Raw genomic sequence first — 16,918 nt, forward strand, 5'->3', positions numbered from 1 at the left:
GACATTCACAGCCATGTTGCCACCATGCAACATGAGTTGTGCATCATTGACACATTTACTGCGGTCGGTTTATTTGATAGTGTTTTGTATTTAATTCCCCTCCCCTTTGCATCTTTTACAGATTGCGTGGTAAAGCCGAATCACTTTACTGCAGCTTCTCTTCTGTCTTCACCTACTGTGTTTTGAGCTTTAAAAATATGATGTGCGTGCACATTAAATGACAATGCAATATGCTTTTACAGTCTGACAATAAATGTAAAGGCAGAGCACAGCTTGGATTTAACCTGGAGGTGAAGGGGGTTGATGAAAAAATTGTGGTTGTGGACTCTTGGAGGTGTCATAAATGAGGTTGTTAATATTGGAGTTTCATCAATGGCAGCATTACGCAGGCCGCTCCTGCAGGGGCGAGGCCGCGCAGAGGGCTACAGTGTCAGAAGTTGGCAGCTGAGCCAAAACCAGAGTCGTATCCTCAAGTGAACTCTGAATTCCTGCCACATGTTAGATGGTAAACAACTGACTCGCAGAAACAGTGTCTTAGATAGACGAGGGGGGCTAAGGGACTCTTGAAATTGCTGATGAAACATGCATTTGTTTACACTATTGTGTGATTTATATTCAGCATGCCGTTGTAGTGGCGTTTTATACTTGCAGCGATTGCAATTGGTTCAAAAGACGTGGCGAGATGCGACGTCACAGGGGCCAATCTGATGACTGTTTGGTGCTCGATCCGTTTTTCTCATCAAGGGACACGAGTTGAGTTTATATCTTGATAAAGTGCAGTGAAATCACATGTTGAAGCCCTGTTAGTAACCTCATTTCTGTCTCACTCATGCTCGTTGTTCTCGACGGGAAGTTTTCGCGTTTGTGCATTGTGTTTTTTTGATATGCGAACAGTGCAGCAAGACAGAACACAAGGAAGCTAAGTTTCATTTGAGACTGTGGAAAGCTGAGGAGAGTTAGGCAAGACAAGTGCACTCACTCTGTGTGTGTGTGTGTGTGTGTGTGTGTGTGTGTGTGTGTGTCTCTCTCTCTCTCTCTTTCTCTCTCTCTCTGGGTCCGTCCTCTGAGGTAGAAACACACACAGCAGCGTAACGCCTTTTCTTTCACCCTCCAGGACTGAGAGTGAGGAGGTAGGAGAGACTGCAACTAACCAAGCGGCCATATTAGTTTTGCTGTTCAATCGCTCATACTCGCTCTGGTCTTCGTCTTCGTCTGCACAGTGAAAAACATACAAATGAGAGAATATTTGAGTGTGTATAAGGAGGGTTCCCCACCTTTATTCGTCTCAATTTGTGCAATTCCTCTTTAGACACTGTGCGAGCAATAAAGACATTGAAATCAAGGGCAGCTAGCTGTGCTCCATGATGTGAGATCCGTCGTTTTTTTGGACAGTTTTCCCTTTTTCCCCTCTCTTTTGTGCGGCTGCTACTTTGGGGAGAGAGGAGGGGAAAAATTTGCCTGTGCTGAGTTCTGGGTTTCTTTTGGGAAAGAGAGGACTGGAGGGGAGGGGAATGGCGTCCAAAAGAGAGGAAGTTGTTTTTCTGCCATGGGGGAATCTGTTGCAAACAGCTAAGGGGCATTACAGCATTTTGGCCACAGAGAAGTTTGTCGGGGAGGGAAGTCGGACGGGTGTGAATAACCTTCAGTGGGCTGATACAGAGGTTGGTAGGTGTGCATGAGACAGAGGGGAGAGAGAAAGACAGCAGGGGTGGTATCTGGCACAAAAACACATAAAAAGGATCCTCTTCATGCAGGCTTAAATTAACACTAGCTGCTCAGAGCTGGGCTGTTTATTACTGTAGGCTATAAGAGTGCTACTGAAAGGACAAGAAAGGGTGGGAGACAGAATAGGCTGGACACTGAGGGGGAGGCAGAGGGGGGGAAGGAGGGTGCAGGACACGAGCCGAGTCATCAGCAGAGTCCATTTTATCGTTCGGTTCCTGCCCGACATTTCTCCTCTCCTTATTCGCACGCAGGACCACCGCTGCTGCTGCTGCGGATCGCAGCAAGGCGAGGGTGGCCTAGTAATGGCACATGGCGGGCGCACTGCGGTAAATATTACAGGATTTTACAGCACTGTTGCAATCATGGCAGGGCAGTCGCACCCAGGTGCTTATCTGGCTTTGATTGTGTGCCAAAGCAGTGTAGCTTTTCAACTCATTAACGTGTCTGTGGTTGAAAAAACGAAGCGGCAATCAAGATGATATTCATCAGTGATCATGCCAGAATTTCGTTTTCGGCCTTTACTGCGGGACACCGTTGCTTTTGTCGCCACCCGGAAGTTTGGTGAGAAAGGACATGTAGGTCAAAGAAAAACGTCTGATATTAAACTCAGAGCAGCTCTGAAATGAATCGTTAATCTTTCCCCTGAATCTCAAAGTTAGGTGTTGTCCCAGAATTCTTTAATCATTTGTGAGTGTTTGCTGTGACTCTCCTCCTCAGGAGAAGTGCACTGTGCCCCCCCCACCCCCCACTCCCCATCTCGCCTCATGCACGCGCACGTCGTGCCGACCCGGTGATGAAAATGCGTAGTGCGCACGCACTCCCACACGTCCCTGTTTCATCATCAGCTGAGCCCTTTCTCCTCCACTCACAGCTCTTCTCCCCTCCTTCTCTCGCCCCCTCCCCTCTCGGCTCTTGCTTCTTTTTCTATCCATCGCTCTCCTCCTCCTCTCTCCCTGGGTCCCGGCCACATGCAAGAGGGTAGACTAGGACGCTGCAGCTCTGAAAAAAAAGAGGGGAAAAACGCTCTGCTGCTATTTCTACAGGCAGGCCCTCCCCTTTAGCTAGTCTGTGCCAAAAGAGGGAGGGATTTTTTACTACTCCCAGTCCCAGGATTTTAACCCTCTGCCTGCTCTCGCTTCTCTTTGCAAGATCTGCTCCTCAATATCATGCAACAAGTGTCTTTGCTTTACTCCTACTTCGACACCGCTGCGCCATTTGCGAAGACATTTTGCGGGACCCCCATTTTCTTCACTCCGCGGGCACTGATCACATGTATTTGGTCAGTTTTTGCTGCTTCTGGGTTGTTGTCAGTAGAGTTAAACTGGACGGGGTCGACTCTGTGGTTTTTTGGTTTGTGCTCTACCGTGATGCGAAGGCTTTTTTCGAGCACGTGCTTCACGATTGTTCGCCATGCTTCCTTTCCGCGTGAGTCCTCCCTGAAAGCCGAGGATGAAGACGGCAGTTTGTTTTTGGCGTGTTGTTTAACCAGCTGCTTGATTTGGTGTTACCTGTGCATGTATCTTGGTTTGAGCAGATGATTTCTTATGTATTTTGCTGTGCTCTTATCTCCTCTGCCCTCCTCCTTCCTCACCCTTTCCATCTCTAAACCTCTCCCTCTTTTGGGTTTTCTGCCCCACCCTCTCTTCCTCACGCTCTCTCTCCTTCTCTCTCTCTCTCTCTCTCTCTCTCTCTCTCTCTCTCTCTCTCTCGTGGGCAGTCTCCAGTGAAAGGGGAGCAGGAGGGCGGAGCAGGGACGGGGCTTTTTCTGGGACAGGTGCCAATTCCTAACAAAAGACACAAAAAGCCAAAAAAAAGTGGGATAGTTCCTAACGACAGGGAAAAAGTGGCATGTTTCAAGAGCTGATTTGTGGCGATAACATGTGTATGCATGTGTAACCATTCTCTTCCTGCAGGACTTTTTATTTTTTTGTATTGCATGAGTGAGTAGCAGCAGCAGTGATCTTGAATCCCTTCTCTCCCCCCCTCCACCTCTCTGCTCTCTTGCTCCCGTGAAGGCATTTGAGTTTCGAGCGGGGAAAGAAGGAGGGGCGGGTGGAGTTTGGAAGGGGCAGTGGGAGGCGGAGCCTTGCCTCCTCTCCTCCCTGTCGAGTCTTCTGCATTATTCATATGCCCGGGCCAGTGCTGCGATCTGACTGGCTGCCTGGCTTAGCATTCACCCGACATTCAGCGGCTCTGTTTGCTAACATTCCTCATTCAAAGCCTTGTTAACTGCCAGACGGGAGGAACACGCGACTCCATGGGAAACCCACATGGCCTCCTTATTGTGGCGGGCCCTGACAGTCTCAGACTAGGAGGTGGCAGACAGCGGAGAGCGAGGGGAGCCGGTTTGTAAATATTAGAAAGCAGTTAGCTGAGGTTAGGCAGGTTACCCGAGGCTCAGAGATGGGTTTAGGGGTAAGGCGGCCAGATTGACAGGGTAAAACCCAGACAGAGGGGCAGACAGATGGGCAGACAGATATACAGACAAGGCGTTGAGGCAGACAGGGAGGCTGGCACTTTCTGGGACTCTGAATGGGTCTCTCGTTGGCGTGCCCGCCTACTCCTTGCAGGGAGTGCAGAGCTGTGTGACTGAATCCGAGCTCCTTCTCTGCCCTTCTCTACAGAGAGGATATGTGGACATACTGCGTGCAGCTACAGAGGGATCCGGCACAATGAACAGCGTAGATTTCGGCGCTTTACCCTGGATAGCCGATGACCGTGGTGTGTGTGCCAGTTGCCTACAAAGTCTCAGTGGGTAAGTCAGAAAGAGTGTGTGTGTCTGTGTGGGTGTGGAGGTAAGTGTGTGTGTGCATGTATGCCTGTGTGTATGAAGCATGCACACATGCAGGGGTTTTTCTCTGGACAAAACGATGACACGCAGACGAAACAAACGCGATAATTTGACTTCGGCCGACCAGCTCTCCTAAGTTGCGTGTCTAAAGTCGGGGTTTTGTTTCCTTCAGGGCTACATGACTATCCAGAGAGGGGAGGCTTAACTAAATATAGGCAAACCAGGGGGGAAACGTGGCATGGGCTTTGGATTTCAGACGAAACCGAGCTAATCTCTCCTCTGGTGCGTTCGTACCTGCAGTTCTGCACTCCAGGTCGGCCTTTTGTGTGTGTGAAAGAGAGACGGTTTTGGAGGGAGCAGAGGGGGACTAGTGCTGTAATGTTGGGCCGAGGGCCAGACAGGGCCTGCTACACAAGGCCGAGCCCCACCATAAGGCTCCCTCTCTCTCCCTCTCTCTCTCTCTCTCTCTCTCTCTCTCTCCTCCTCCTCCTCCTCTCCCTCTCTGTGTCTCTCTCCCCTTTTCTCTCCTGGTCAGCTATCACAAAACTATTAGCGGCGATTCTCATATTGACTTTTCTCATTTAAACCTCATCTTGGTGATTGCGTGTAAGGTTTTCAGTCTGTAGTGGAAGGTTAAACATTTGAAAATGGGTCAGTGCTGACACGTGGCCTCACGTAGCTTTGATACAGCTCGATCAGGCCTCTTGGACATACCTGGTATTATGATTTATAACGAACGTGGTAACATATAAAGCACTCGTTTTCGTTTTTAAATTTTTCTTTTACGTAAACCAGACAAATGCTCAAGGCACAAAGCTGTCGACATTTATCTTTAGTTCGATTATACGGTTTGAAGACTCAATTAAATCCGAAGCGATGTAACCTACATACACAGTATTTGGGTTGTGTAATTGAACCGGAATAGAGCGGTCTGCTTTATAAAGAATTAATAAAAGTTGTATTGTCATTAATATTAGTATCACACCTGCTTCATCCCTCAGGAAGAATATCAGCTCTAATTTTGTCTGTTATATCATATTTTCCACGTAATTAAAAAACTCAATGTGCCACACCCCTCGTGCCTTCTAGTACGGCATCATTTAATTATTGCGCATAAATCAGTTTTTTGATCGAGCGCTAATTGAAAATCCTTTTTTTTCCCCCACATTGCCTGTCGACATGGTTTCATGTTGAACACCTCAGCACATCAGATTCTACCATGACCAATAGGTAGGAGTGGAGGCAGCGTGAGTCATCACAGATAGCTCTAGTCACCCACCTACGTCCTACGTTTGACAGGCCTATTCATCTGCCACTCTCGCACCGCAGGGCCTGGCGCAAGTTCCGCCATCACTTTCACGTCGGTAGGAAACCCCAACTTCGCCGCATTCGGTGCGTCCGAACCCCTCTTCTGAGACCCTCAGCACGGTGAAATTGCGAGCTAATACGTCAGCGTTTGGAGAAGGAACACGTCACTGCTGAACACCAATGGGCTCACGAGGTGCAGCAGTAAGAACTGCAGCAGAGTTAAATGAAGGATGCGATTGGTTTTTGATTTTTCTCTGCTCTTCTTTTCTATTTCTTTCCTCATTTCATCTAACTCTTTTACACACACACTGCAGACATTAAAGGGAATATTTGCAGCGTGGCGTGCTGCTCTTCACAATCAAACACCCTGTAGGGGAACGGGGAGAAAACACGCTTTAATATGCGTTTTATAACTCAGAACCTGTCAATCGTTTCATTAACTTTTAAAAGATTTAAAATGTTTTTAAGCGTTTTCTTTCTGGCACGCACATATTTCAAAGTGTCCTCTGCGTACTTACGATCTCTGATCTGTCGGGTCTGTTAATGTCACGATAAAGCAAGAAAGCAAAACAGTTTATTTCCTCAAAATATTGGCAGTCTTTGGAAAAATATTTCACCCTGAAAAGACGAGAGAAAACAAACCTGGTTAGGAATTATTTTTTTAAAAAAAGTGTTTTCATGCTAAAATGGCATTGCGAGATTTTATACGCCGCACTGCTTTGCTGCGCTTCAAATTGTCTCACCTTTACATCGTAAAGGACAAACCACTGAGGAGTCCTGCATCCTTTATTTCATTTATTTTTTTTTTTAATTTATTTTTTAAGTAAAAAACGTGACGTAGAAATTGCGAATTTTGCCTCACTATTAAATCGGCTTGATTTATAAAGAAATGTTTATAATTTAATACATAATTTTAGAAAAACAGCAAAACTGAGGGGAATATAGAAGCTAACATACAGACCATCACACCACATTTTGAACCAGACACACTGGACACATGCACGCACAAACACATGCGCGCACACACACACACACACACACACACACACACACACACACACACACAACCAGGCAAACACCCAGACACATTTGATGCTATATACCCCACAATGAACCCTGGCTCCTAAGATGAATGGGGTTCCCACGCCTCTCCCAAGGAGTGCAGGGCACAGCCGCCTCCTCTGAGCATTCACACACACACACGCATTGCACACACACACACAGACAATGCACGTACCACAGATGGCCACACAGTCCTGCTCAAACACACATAGGTGCATTTGAGCAGAACACAGAGGCACACACACACTTGCAGTGAAAAGGACACATTTTAAAAAGCACACACAGAGAAATATAGATTATTATTCAGAGCACTCACAGCCATGATGAGCATGGCAATTTTTAAGATGCAGTGAGACACAGATATCTTCATCGCTAACGCGTTAGCAATTTAGCCCAAAAGGCAGCTTTTATTTTGTTAAGCAGCAAACAGGAAGGTAAATGAGGATTGAGATGTGTTTGGGGTGTTTTACTTTCGGTTACATTTCACTTACACCTCCTCTTGTTTCAGTGTGTGTGTGTGTGTGCGTGTGTGTGTAAGAGAGAGAGAGAGTGAATGTGAGTTAGTCATAAGGTTTTGTTTTGCAGGGAAAATTTAAATGAAGCACAAACAAAAGTTTGTGGGAAAATGTACCATTTCAATTTCTATGGGTTCAGTGTGTGTGTGTGTGTGTGTGTTTGTGTGGTTTTTACATACATATATAGGTGGCTTTGTTTTAAACTTTGAAATTGGATTGTTAAATTTAAAAAGGGATACATTTTAATATTTATTTTTGTATCATTGTATTTTCACAAATAAACAAGCTGTTCGATTATTGTTTTTTTTTCTTGTGAAAAAAATGCATAATTAACTGTTACAATATGTACAATATATTAAAATATATTATTTAAATTAATTTCTTTAATTATGTTTTATAATAGAATACTTCTATTATGACTACACATGACTGTGTAGTGTGTGTGCGTGTGCGTGTGTGTGTGTGTGTGTGTGAGAAGGGGGGGCTGTAATATTATAGTGTTTTCAATTGTATAGTATATTTAAAATTGTAACTATTAAAAGTATTTTTGTTAAGAAAAATATAGATTTTCTTTGTAGCATAATTTGATGCTTGTTTTTTTCTTCCATTATTGCCTTTTATATTTTTAATACTTATAGCACTTTTACCAATATTTAACATTTCATTTTAATAAACTAAAATTGGACCTTAATAAAGACACGGCAAAACAGAGAAAATCTAAACACACGTTGAGCAAAAAATTCTAATAACACACAGTAATATAATTCCCACTGGTAATTTTCTGGAGCGAATGGTTTTCCTAGAGATGAATCTTAAGCTTCTTCATCACTGGCCAGTATATGGTAACATAGTTATCCAGGCTAAATTCGGCAGCAGCACTCTGAGCCATGATCACTCTAACATATGTTACATCAGCCTTAATGATACAGTCAAGTAGCTGCTTGGCAGGTTTATGACCTGAGGGCTACATGGACACCTTGGTGTGTGTGTGTGTGTGTGTGTGTGTGTGTATGTATATCTGCACAGTATAATGTGTGTGTGTCGATGTGGATGTGTGTAAGTATAACTATATTTACATGTCTGTTTTTCTCTTTCATTTGCAGCCTCATTATTTGGACATGACTTTATTTTCCTGGGCAGACCTCAATGTCAAGGTTAGTTTCAAGATTTTATGAATTTTCTATATTATCAAATACATTTTTATTTCATCTAAGTATATATTTACTTCACACTCAATGATGCGTTTAACTGTGTGTGTGTCCCTGTGTGTGTGTGTGTGTGTGTGTGTGTGTGTGTGTGTGTGTGTGTGTGTGTGTGCATGCCACCACACACTGCTGAGTTCTCAAAGTCAAATTCATTTCACTCATGTCTGTATGAGGGAGCATGCATCCTTTAGTTCCCTCTTCCAGTGGCCTGCAGGCACACAACACAATTAACGGAATTTGTCGTTAGTTTATTGAACGCAATCCGACTCACATTGTTCCCAGCACGCAGCAGCAGCAACTGTGGCAGCGAGTGGCGTGTCCCATCAAAACTGGCTCGGGCGCGTTGTGTGTGTCATGTCATCTGAATCAGTAAGTCTCTGGTGCGGCTCAAAGATAATCTCCTCAAAGGAAATTAGTCGGGAAAAAAGGGAAAGAAAAGCCGTCAGCCTAAAGGTCAAATGAAGATTAGAGGGAAACAGTACACGAGGGCACACCGGCTGGCACCCGGAACTGCACAAAGGCCTCATTGTCACGGGAGTCCTCCGCTCTGCACATACTCGCCCTGCTTATTTGGGGAGACATGACACCTGTTGGTGGTTCTGGTTAACTGCAGGCAGAGTGACAGGGCACCTTCACAGGCCGAGAGTGGGGCTCAAATGAATCTATTTTATTGTCATCTTTTTTGATTTGAGTGCACTAAAATAAGACATACTTCCAGGTCACATGAATCTGTTGAATCATTTAGGACGCAGACACAAATCTGGTCACAGGTTTTAGTCATAGGTCACGAGTTTCTGTCTCGTGGTATTATTCCTATCTTGAATTTCCCCATTGACGTGACTTGGTAGGCCCTTACAAGAAAGTTAAAAAAACACCAATCAAAATAAAGTTTGCTTTTGATTTATGTTTTCTGTTTTGACAGTTTTACGCCACTCCTCCAGGCACACAGGGTCCAGACACTTCAAAGAGCCGAGTGGTTGATCTCAAATCATTTTAAGGATCATTCTTGACAGTTTAACACAGTTGTACAGTTTACGGCGCCATGTGTCCAAAACGTTTGACGAGAGTTCTTTAGTAAAGTTGCTGTAGGCTGCAGGGTTTTCCTGAGTTACACCTTTCATTAGTTAATAATACTATTATATTTTAAAGACAAAGGATGGGGGCGTTTTTAGAGTATATCGATATGATAGTACTATCTGAACACATTTTATTTTTAATTTAGCTTTTAAAGTAATTTAAATAATTTTAAAAGTTACACATAACACTGCTTGTGTGTAAATGCACACTAGCTATTAAAAATATTAATTTAAAATGTAAAACTTTTAAACGTGTGTAAAACCGCAAGAAACTTACTTTGTCATGTAGCTCTAGTAGTTTCTAGCCATACAGATAAAGATATATATACCTGAGATGTGTGCCTCCACCACAGTTGTAGGTGTAGTTTCGGGGGACACACAGGAGGCACGTCCCTCTCAAAATTTAGAACATGTGCATTTGTCCCCACCAATAAAAACATGAAAGTATCAGAGGAGTTTTAACCAAATTAAAGACAATTACACCACAAAATTATGCTGAAAAATTCACCAGAATGATGAAAATTAAGTGTTTGATGCTCTGAATTTTCTGGCAGAGGACCCTCAACCCCCTCCCTTCCTTTCCGATTTCATATGTGTCCCCCACAGTTTTGGAACGAAACCTACACCCTTGATCCCAGCACAGCGTAGGAGCACTGAATTTAGTTTGCAGTGCTCACAGCAGTCAAACATCACAACAGGAACATGTCTTTCCAGAAACATTGTCCCTGATACTGTGGTTAATCCACATCAACGAGCAGTCAGCTGTTTCCGAAGGGACTATTTCTTTGGAAGAAAGAATTTCTGGTGATTTCTGAGCTCTGTGGATTTTCCAGAGAAACAGTGGCACTTTTTCTGGAAAAAATAGCATATATTTCAAATGTTACGTACACCAAAAACTAAATACAGTTAACCTTAATTGTGTCAGGATGAAGGTTGCAGTCTCAGATATTTCTTAATCTAGATTAATAAACATTTGTTTGACTAAACACCACCAGAAATGGAAGAAAATGTTTTCCGTAATTTATATGAATCCACCCTTTAAGTAAAAGGCCTCGCCCCTTGTAAGCCCGACACCGTGCTCCACACACACCAGCAATGTAAGTGAAGGAGCGAGCTGCAGGTCTGTCGTGCACCTCACAGGCTTGGACATTAAGTAGCTCGTGTAGAGATTTGTGTGGCATTTATGGGATAACCGACCTGCAATTAAACAGCCGCTAACTGGTACGTGCGTGTGTGCGTGTGTGCGTGCGAGGAGTTAAGGCAGTGACTCACTTTTATAAGTTCGACCCCGTCTAGCTCCCTCACGTCTCCCCCACGTTGCTCCCCAGCCTGGGGGGAAACCGCAGCAGAGTGGCGGCCTCTCCTGTCTCATTCAGGAAACTCCCCCGAAACAACCACAACCTGCTGTTTGACCTTTTCACCAAACACACACAGGAACACAAGTTTATGCTAATTTGCACCAAGAATTCTTCACAGATGACGTTTGATAGATTATTCAGAGAATTTATCTGACTAGTTTTGAGATAATGGTGTAGTTTATTCACTGGGTTTGTGTGTTCACTTAAGAAGCCAACAGGTGACAAGATTGCCAAACAAGATCCTCTTTGATAACACAGATGAAAGACACAAACTCTGCACATTTGCAGTGTGTGACATGCAGGTTCAGGTGCACAGTGGAGCGCAGTCGTTATGTGATTCTCATGTGTAAGACAAGAGGTGAAAGTGTGACCTTTGGATACCCTGCAGCAGCTCACTCTCTCCTCTCATTTGTCTCCATCAGGCCAAGGAAACCTGAGAGGAGGTGAAGCCGACAGACCGCACAGCTACGTGAGGCTACAGAGAGGAGGTGACCTGTCAGGCAGAGGTGACATCCAGGAAGTATTCTGACAGCACTTTTTGATTTGCAGCAATTAAGACACAAGCTCAGTTTATGACACAGGGTTAGATGCACAGCTCACTCTGCTCTGCTCTCACCTCAGGTGGATTCCCCTGTAAATACACAATGCTGTAAAACTTTAAAAGGGTTGTAAAACAAACTCATTATTATCATAAATACAATGAACCTTATGTTTCAAAATCAAATGAATTTGAATGGATGTCATTTAGAAAGATTAGATTAGATCGTTCAATGAAAAAAAAAATCAATTTTTTTAAATGTATTTCTTTTTAAATGTAGCAGCAATTTAATTTATCCTCATGTTCATGCCAGCAGGGACACATCACGTCCTGACAAAATTACTGTGATACAGATGTGTGTTAATGAAGCCATATTGTGTTTAGCTAAAAAGAGAATTGGGTGATTCAGGTTGATTTTTTTAGGAATATATATATGATTTACTTCTGTGAATCTAAACCCCATAAATAATAAATACAATACATAAACCCACACATGTATGACTGGATAGATAAATTAGAATATTCTATAGAATAAAGCTAACATTGGCCGAGGAAGTAATGATAGTAAGACAAGAGGGTAGTGTCAATAATAAACCTGCAATAAAAAAACCTCTATGAAATTAATAAATGGAACAAAAACAAATAGGTGACTACGATTTTAATTTTAAAAAAATTACATTATTTTTCAGTTTCTTCAGATACTTTGAAAGTTATTAAAACTCTCCTTATACCCATGCGTATTTAAAATAAAATATAATATAAATATGATAATATATTACAAAACATATACAGTGATAATACATGCGTATGTAGGTTTATTGTTGGCAACTTCATCTCAACTCAAAGGCCCACTTTGTAGCTTTTTCTGAGCTTTTAGCTGTAGCTCAAAAAGAGAGTAGGTATTTTTTTTTTTTATTCCATTAACTCAGTGGTTCTCAAACATTTTCTGTCAGGCCCCCATCAGAAGCCAAAAAAAAAAAATGCATGCCCACTCACCCCATAATTTTTTGTCAGTCATTAACAATAATTGGGGGAACAACTAATAAAAAGGTCTATGTAGAATTTTAGTGACATAAATCTCAGCATGATAGCACCAGCAAAGTTGGTTTTCCCCAAATAAACAGTATTCATTCAAATTTGTTTCACTCTTTATTTTTCCCCTGGTCACCCACACACCACCTGCAGTTGCCATCCCACAATTTGAGAACAACTGCGGTAACTTTTGTAGAAGGGCTCTTGTGGTTTTTAGTTTGTGCTCCCACAGGTCGACCATCGTCCGAATGACATGACAGACACCTGCAGGAGATTAACTGTCCTTTGGGGTGAGGTAGTAGGTTGTATAGTTTTAGGGTCATTCCCAAGCTGTCAGATGACTATACAACTTACTGTCTTTCCTGAAGCGACTGTGATGGCGGCATCTTCATCATCATCTGCTCTGTCACAAAGGAAAACACAACCTCACTCTGATATTAGAGAGAGAGGCAGATGACTAGGTAAATCACGAGTTTCATCTCAGTACGATATTCTATTGATGTTTTGGACAGCGGCACAGTATTGGCTGATAACACAAAGTCTGTGATGTCCTGCGATTGATGTGAGACGATATCAGTAAATATCCTCATTGTCTTTGTCTTGGCTGCTAACCATTGTCTGCCTGGCGCTGGGCCGCTGGCACTGTTTGAATGTTTAGGAAGGAGGTGTCCTTGAAGGGAAATGGTGACACAGACATGCCATGGGAATTTTAAAATAAAGGAGCACCTTAAAGATGACGAGATGTATCGATGTTTTAACTTTGCACTGGTGATGTTGGATCGTTGATCACTGAATCGTTATATCAATGGTTGGATTGTACGCTATCTGTTTTGATTACCTGACATTCATGAGTGTGTATTTCTGAAATATCAAGTTTTTTTGTTTTGTTTTTTTCATTATTGAAGTGTAAGTTTAGGAGTCTGTTACTTTAAAAAGGTTTATACTAATTGCAGCTGCTTTAACAAAATGTCACCATTAGCAGATATTTGCTTGTTTTTACCTGTATCCTTTTATCTCCAGTGACATCATCACTGACACATATTGCCATAACAGCAACACAGTAGCTCTGCCTTTATTTACACAGTGACCGGATGTGTACAGACCTTCAGATCTTCTTCCTCCCCGCCTACGTGACTAATGGTGTTCGTACAGGGTGAGGTAGTAGGTTGTGTGGTTTCAGGGTTGTGATTTTACCCCATCAGGAGCTAACTATACAACCTACTGCCTTCCCTGGAGGGCAGCAATACTTCACAGGAGCACACACACACACGAGCATCTCTGTCACCTCTCTACTTAGGAATAAACTGACAGACTCTGACTCACTGAGCAGCACAAAGAGCCGGCGTTTGATATCAAAGGTTTCTTTGGATGGGTGAGTGAAGCCAAATCACAGAATGCTTTTCATAACAGCATTTAATACTTCAGAGATTTGCACCACGTACTATATAGATAGATAGCATGCAACGTGCAGTTGGTTTTAGGAATTTAATTGTAAGCATAGTAAATGTTTTAACTTTGTACTGTTATATCAACAAATAAAAAAGGAAAAATTAAAGAAAAAGTAACGACTGGAGTCTGGTCCTTTCAGTGTCGACTGAGTACTGTTGTGCATTAGAAATAGATGTTGGAATTTTTTTTTAATGTTTGTTTATGTTTTATGTAATGTTTTTTTTTTGTTACCTAATTATGTAATTCTTGTAGGGGGCTCATTACATTTGAAAATACTAATTTTAAAAGCCTCATGCAAAAAAAGAAGTCATTTTTTTCTGAGCTAAACGGTGTCTGACAAATGTTCCACATTTTGTAACACGCTTCAGAGTGTAGTCATCGGTTTTCAGTTTTCAAGTTGCATCCCCAGACTTCTTCAAAGCTGATATCTGTTTCACACAGTGTATTTTACTTAACTGAGCTTCTGAGTGTGGAAGACTGTCTCTAATTCAGAAAACATTAGCATGTGTGTTTCCCTCACAGATGGAACAAGAGACCAGGTGCCGAGGTACCCGCAAGAAATCATAAATTATCACCCTCCCACTTGTCTGTGTGAAAACACACAGAGCGTCCTCGGAGGAGATTTGTTGTCTCGCTTTACTGTGAAAGTCAACAGGAAAAGATTATGGCTAAATACCCCCAGACAGTCTCTCACCTCAGTCAGGATGGAGACACTGAACATTGCCGAGCACCCACACGCAGTAGATGGCGCTAGATATTACATGTTGTCCTTCACTTATCTGGGATGTTGGCTTTACTTTGCAAAAGCCTATGAAGTTATAAAGACTGGAGAAGCAAAGAAAAATCTATTGGTACCAACTTCTGTTTGCTTACCTATAAAGCAAGGGGATGATACTTGACAATGCTCATTTAAAATGTGTCATTTAATAAACAAATGTTCCATAAAGTTGCATACTCAACTTGCAAAGAAAACTAAAGGCAAACCCCATTATCCCATATTGTTTTACTGTGGTTAACTTTACAAATAATAAAGACATAAATGTAAAGCTGCACTGCAAATGTCAAGAATTTACACCTAAAAACAGGAGCATAGTTTACTAATAGGACAACACGTGGCTCATAGGCTGTTGCACTGCAGAATATGCCCCTATTAATGTGTAGATAATATAGTCTTGTTGATCCCTAAGAGATTAAATACAGTCAAAGTCCAGGACCACACCTCTTCCTAACCAAGTGACAGTCTGGAAATGTGATTATCTCCTATGAATACATCTGGACGATGTACAATGTATATGCAATGTTGGAGGAAGTACTCAGATCCTTAGATAACAGTAGGAATACTGCAATTTAAAAATACTGTATTATAAGCCCTGCACTGAAAATGTGAAGTAAGTGTAATAAGAATAATGTACTCAAAATATCAAAACTAAGTCACTCAAAATAATTTCGATAAAAATGGCTCTTGTGATTGTTAAACTATTATATAATATATTGTGTGGTTATTATTATTATTACTGGTGTATTAATGTGTAAGTAGAATTTTATTGTGATTGGCAGCTGAGGTGGAGCTACTGTTTTAATACTGTCTGGTAATATATTTTATAAACTCTATTATATTCCACCACTGCACATATGTTCAAAACATCTACTTGACTACCATTCACAAAACAAAGGCTATGGGTGTACTATTGTACAAATTAATGTAAGAAAAATATACACTGCTCAGTATTAGGTTAATATTATATTCAAAAAAGCAGCCTAGCACATATTATTTGACATTTTGTATGATAATGTACAACTTTATTGATCCCAGCAGGGAAATTAAGTTGCAGCAGAACAAGGACATAAATAAATACAGGTAAGTACAGAGAATAACAGAAATAAATAATAAAAGGTACATAAACTGAAATAATAGAATAATAAAATAAAACTATACATGAGCAGACAAATATTCAGATATCTCTGTAAACAGTGGATGACCGACTAATATATGATATAAGTGATGGTACTCAGTATTTGTCTCTATTAAATATAATAGAGTGCAAAAGTCAGTGTAGCATTTTAACATGATATAGTATAATATGGTACATGATATAGTATGGGATATGAGTGGTGTAGTAATGCACTAGTGGCACAGTATAACAATATATAGTGTAGTACAACAATATCACATGGTATTTAGTATAACCAGTGGTGGAGGAAGTATTCAGATCCTTTACTTGAGTAAAAGTACACCTACTGATACCACACTGAAAAAAATCCTGCCTTAAAATGTAACTTGAGTAAATGCATTGAAGTATAATTAGGAAAATGTACTTTAAGTATAAAAAGTAAAAGTACTCAATGCAGAGAAATGGCTCCTGTGACTGTTCCATTATTATATATTATATCATTAGATTTATTTATTTTTTAACCATGGTATGTTAGTACAGACTGCAACTTGTGCTTATTTTTCCTGTGGGTTAATCCTTGACTGTTTGATTCATAAAAAAAATCTGAAAATAATGAGAAATGCCTGTCCACTAATTGTTTTTAGCTGTACTTGTGCATGGATGTCTCACTGAACGATCAAAAAGACACAAATTTACCTCAAAGAGACACATCACAACTACAAAGAACACAAAATAACCACAAGACACAAGAATCACTAAAAAGACATAAAACAAAACACCACAAAGATACAAAACACCTAAAAGAGACACAAATGATCAAAAAAAGAAACAAAATGTTCTCTTAGAGACACAAAACCACCAAAAAAGACAAAATTACCCCAAGAGACACAAAATGACTACAGTGAGTCACAACCACAAGAAGACGAAATAACCTCAGAGACAAAACAACTACAAAAATTAAAAAGCA

The 16,918-nt window shown here is 41.5% G+C and overlaps 1 long non-coding RNA gene across 2 annotated transcripts in view; it reads left to right on the top strand.

Annotated features, from left to right (window-relative positions):
* Positions 1-14,165, top strand: part of LOC125883040 (uncharacterized) — a 36,971-nt gene extending 22,806 nt beyond the window's left edge. For both annotated transcript variants that reach the window (XR_007448441.1, XR_007448442.1), the window contains 3 exons: positions 4,350-4,480; positions 8,505-8,555; positions 11,463-14,165. This is a non-coding gene — a long non-coding RNA (uncharacterized LOC125883040). The remainder of the gene's footprint in view (positions 1-4,349; positions 4,481-8,504; positions 8,556-11,462) is intronic.
* The last annotated feature ends 2,753 nt before the right edge of the window (positions 14,166-16,918 follow it).

Source organism: Epinephelus fuscoguttatus, linkage group LG22 (assembly GCF_011397635.1).
Source record: "Epinephelus fuscoguttatus linkage group LG22, E.fuscoguttatus.final_Chr_v1".
Taxonomy (NCBI): domain Eukaryota; kingdom Metazoa; phylum Chordata; class Actinopteri; order Perciformes; family Serranidae; genus Epinephelus; species Epinephelus fuscoguttatus.